Source organism: Schistocerca americana, unplaced genomic scaffold (genome assembly GCF_021461395.2).
Source record: "Schistocerca americana isolate TAMUIC-IGC-003095 unplaced genomic scaffold, iqSchAmer2.1 HiC_scaffold_513, whole genome shotgun sequence".
Classification (NCBI taxonomy): domain Eukaryota; kingdom Metazoa; phylum Arthropoda; class Insecta; order Orthoptera; family Acrididae; genus Schistocerca; species Schistocerca americana.
The window spans coordinates 65,001-70,000 of NW_025726251.1; the positions used below are offsets into that span (position 1 = coordinate 65,001).

The 5,000-nt window shown below is 51.4% G+C and overlaps 1 non-coding gene across 1 annotated transcript in view; it reads left to right on the top strand.

Moving 5' to 3' along the window:
* Positions 1-4,732: 4,732 nt before the first annotated feature.
* Positions 4,733-5,000, top strand: part of LOC124585893 — a 1,910-nt gene continuing 1,642 nt past the window's right edge. Inside the window, exon 1 of the ribosomal RNA XR_006974917.1 lies at positions 4,733-5,000. This exon is cut by the window's right edge and continues 1,642 nt beyond it. This is a non-coding gene — a ribosomal RNA (small subunit ribosomal RNA).

Here is a 5,000-nt window from a genome sequence, read left to right on the forward strand (position 1 = left end):
GACCCACCGGAAGGGCGCAGCGTCCCCCACCCCAGACATGTGACGTCACACCATCGGTATTGACGACTAGACTGATTCCTTATAATCATTTGCCATACACCGGTGGAAGCTGCCGAGACGAGTAACTACATAGCGGGCTCGCCGTGTCACTAATGTACAGAGATACAACAGTTTCGACTGGAACCGGATTAAACGTATACACGGCGCTGATTAGTAATAGATAGAGCCATCAGAATACAGATAATGTATACAACTGTCCGTATACATGCTGAAAGACTCTGCTCACAATCACAACCACACGTCAGCCACACACCCTTATCACGCACTACTCTCTGCCTGTAACACGCACACAGACAATATGTAAGCACCAGCATGGAACAACACCCAGTGCATCCTCTCCGCCACATTAGACAATCCACACTGTCATAACCAGACTGGGAGGTCCACTCAGAAAACAGAATATCCCACCCACCCGACAACCACCATTGCTCAGCCAAGCCACCAACACCCACACATGTCCTACACAGGGGTGCACCCAACATCACAATACTGCCTCCTCTCACAGCACACAAACAATGGCAGGAATGAAAGACACAGGTCTGCCACAAGCATGGAATGAGAGCGCCGCCTGTCATGAGCCAAAGGTGCATCCTGACGTGGCAAATCAGATGATGCCGCAGGCATCCACTTACTATAATCACAATCAACAAACCGGCCGCCCCGCCCCGCCCCCCATTAAACCTTTCCTTACAACAATGTGTACCTTAACCTAACCTATATCGTACCGTAACCTAACCTATATCGTACCGTAACCTAACCTATGTCGTACCGTAACCTAACCTATGTCGTACCGTAACCTAACCTATGTCGTACCGTAACCTAACCTATGTCGTACCGTAACCTAACCTATGTCGTACCGTAACCTAACCTATGTCGTACCGTAACCTAACCTATGTCGTACCGTAACCTAACCTATGTCGTACCGTAACCTAACCTATGTCGTACCTTAACCTAACCTATGTCGTACCTTAACCTAACCTATGTCGTACCTTAACCTAACCTATGTCGTACCTTAACCTAACCTATGTCGTACCTTAACCTAACCTATGTCGTACCTTAACCTAACCTATGTCGTACCTTAACCTAACCTATGTCGTACCTTAACCTAACCTATGTCGTACCTTAACCTAACCTATGTCGTACCTTAACCTAACCTATGTCGTACCTTAACCTAACCTATGTCGTACCTTAACCTAACCTATGTCGTACCTTAACCTAACCTATGTCGTACCTTAACCTAACCTATGTCGTACCTTAACCTAACCTATGTCGTACCTTAACCTAACCTATGTCGTACCTTAACCTAACCTATGTCGTACCTTAACCTAACCTATGTCGTACCTTAACCTAACCTATGTCGTACCTTAACCTAACCTATGTCGTACCTTAACCTAACCTATGTCGTACCTTAACCTAACCTATGTCGTACCTTAACCTAACCTATGTCGTACCTTAACCTAACCTATGTCGTACCTTAACCTAACCTATGTCGTACCTTAACCTAACCTATGTCGTACCTTAACCTAACCTATGTCGTACCTTAACCTAACCTATGTCGTACCTTAACCTAACCTATGTCGTACCTTAACCTAACCTATGTCGTACCTTAACCTAACCTATGTCGTACCTTAACCTAACCTATGTCGTACCTTAACCTAACCTATGTCGTACCTTAACCTAACCTATGTCGTACCTTAACCTAACCTATGTCGTACCTTAACCTAACCTATGTCGTACCTTAACCTAACCTGTATTGCGCCTTAACCTAACCTGTATTGCGCCTTAACCTAACCTGTATTGCGCCTTAACCTAACCTGTATTGCGCCTTAACGTAACCTGTATTGCGCCTTAACGTAACCTGTATTGCGCCTTAACGTAACCTGTATTGCGCCTTAACGTAACCTGTATTGCGCCTTAACGTAACCTGTATTGCGCCTTAACGTAACCTGTATTGCGCCTTAACGTAACCTGTATTGCGCCTTAACGTAACCTGTATTGCGCCTTAACGTAACCTGTATTGCGCCTTAACGTAACCTGTATTGCGCCTTAACGTAACCTGTATTGCGCCTTAACGTAACCTGTATTGCGCCTTAACGTAACCTGTATTGCGCCTTAACGTAACCTGTATTGCGCCTTAACGTAACCTGTATTGCGCCTTAACGTAACCTGTATTGCGCCTTAACGTAACCTGTATTGCGCCTTAACGTAACCTGTATTGCGCCTTAACGTAACCTGTATTGCGCCTTAACGTAACCTGCATTGCGCCTTAACGTAACCTGCATTGCGCCTTAACGTAACCTGTATTGCGCCTTAACGTAACCTGTATTGCGCCTTAACGTAACCTGTATTGCGCCTTAACGTAACCTGTATTGCGCCTTAACGTAACCTGTATTGCGCCTTAACGTAACCTGTATTGCGCATAACGTAACCTGTATTGCGCCTTAACGTAACCGATATTGCGCCTTAACGTAACCTATATTGCGCCGTAACGTAACCTATATTGCGCCGTAACGTAACCCACATTGCCCCTTAACGTAACCCACATTGCCCCTTAACGTAACCCACATTGCCCCTTAACGTAACCCAACACACGTTGGGCCTTAACCCAACACACGTTGGGCCTTAACCCAACACACGTTGGGCCTTAACCCAACACACGTTGGGCCTTAACCCAACACACGTTGGGCCTTAACCCAACACACGTTGGGCCTTAACCCAACACACGTTGGGCCTTAACCCAACACACGTTGGGCCTTAACCCAACACACGTTGGGCCTTAACCCAACACACGTTGGGCCTTAACCCAACACACGTTGGGCCTTAACCCAACACACGTTGGGCCTTAACCCAACACACGTTGGGCCTTAACCCAACACACGTTGGGCCTTAACCCAACACACGTTGGGCCTTAACCCAACACACGTTGGGCCTTAACCCAACACACGTTGGGCCTTAACCTGCTCTGTAATTGTCATACGACGCGTTAAATTAGTGTAGTGTTGCCTAACTGCAACCCCCGCAATATAGTTTGCTACTCGCACTGCCCGGTCCCCAGTGTATCGCTTCATGTTAAACACCTTGCAGCTATACACTGTAATGTGGATGGCAGCAGGACGTACATGCTCAATGCCCTTTGCAGTTGTTCATTGGCATTTGCAGTTGTTCATTGGCATTCGCATGTGCGAAGCACTTAGCCTACGCTGTGGTACGGCCTGTGTCAACTGTCCGCTGATGTTGTACGTCCAAATCACACACTGTACTGCACATTGGTCCTCATGTACTGAATGATACATCGTGGTACATGTGACCGTACAACGACTGCGCCAACAACGGCGAACCATGCGGTCCAAATGTTGTGCACTCAGCTACGTGTCGTCTCCCTATAAGAGCTGGATTGCAGTGTGGTATGCCCTGGATGGCGATCAGCATGAGCCGTCTGTTGATGTAGTGGCGCGTGTTGTCAGACGTAGTCGTCTCTTCTCACACACCGTGATAGCATGGTGCACTGCGTTCCACATCTGCGACATGCGACAGAGGCCGGTTGACAGTCGTTCGCGCAATGGACATCGCATACGTACGGGGGCCACCTTCCACGTGTTCGCGAAGCGTGCACATGTTGTTGCGTGTATGTGGGCAGACATAGTGTGTCGTGACACCTGACACAGGCATGCAACAATCGTTGAATTTGCAAATGGCGATGGACGCCTACGTTTGCTGGTGACGTTATGCAAATGAACAACTGGTAAACCGTTGTGGTGCGGTTGTTCTCGCTAGAGGTGAATCAGTGATGGCGACGATCGGTTGAGCTACCAACCGGTTGTTCCAGCGATACCCACCATGCCCACGAACGTGAATGGCATCTGGGTGTGAAGCGATACGCGGCGGTGGCTGGGTGGGACCGTCCCCGGCCGGTGAGGGGGGGCCTCCCGGCGTGCTGGCCGCGCGGTGCGTGGGCGCACGCGCTACAGCCGGCTGGTGGGGGCGGCCAGTGGCAGGCGCGCCGGCCGACGGAGGCGGCAGGCGGCGCAGCTGCGCGCCGGCGCACCCTGCACGCGGCGCCGTGCGGCCAAAGTAGGTCCTCGCGGGCCCGGTGCGAAGCGCGGTGGACATCTGCAGTGTGCTGGTCCGATTGAGGACTGTGTGCGCTGAGGATGCGCCGCCGCCCGGCGCTCGGCGCCGCGACGCCGTCTGCTGCTCGGTCGCCTCTGCGGTTCTCGCAGGTGGTTTGTATCGCAGCTGTGCGGACGTGTTGGCGCGTGCGCTGTGCTGGGAGAGTTCGCTTCGGCACCCAAGTGGGGCTTTTGTCCTTCTGTGGCGCTGGCGTTGGAGCTGCCGGTCACCGTAGGTGGCGCGTGTTGTCTCCCGCCGGCAATGCCACGACAGCACGCTCCCGGGCCTCTGTCGGCAGCGGCAAGCTCAGTTGGGAGCACGGGTGGTCGCACCTAAAGCGTCTACTCGCCAAACTCCGGGCGATTGCGCCTCTCTCGAACCCGACCAAGTACTTAGGACGGCGCTGCGCGCCGCCGGGACCTGAGAGGGTTTCGAGGTGTATTGTGCAGGGGAGCTCAGCCTCCTCCTGTTTGCAGAATAATTGAGCGGACGCTTGCGTGTTCGCGCGGGCCCCCGGGACACACTCCCGGGCGGCCGGCTGCTCAGCTCTAGTTGACGCAGCTCCCTGGTTGATCCTGCCAGTAGTCATATGCTTGTCTCAAAGATTAAGCCATGCATGTCTCAGTACAAGCCGCATTAAGGTGAAACCGCGAATGGCTCATTAAATCAGTTATGGTTCCTTAGATCGTACCCACGTTACTTGGATAACTGTGGTAATTCTAGAGCTAATACATGCAAACAGAGTCCCGACCAGAGATGGAAGGGACGCTTTTATTAGATCAAAACCAATCGGTCGGCTCGTCCGGTCCGTTTGCCTTGGTGACTCTGAA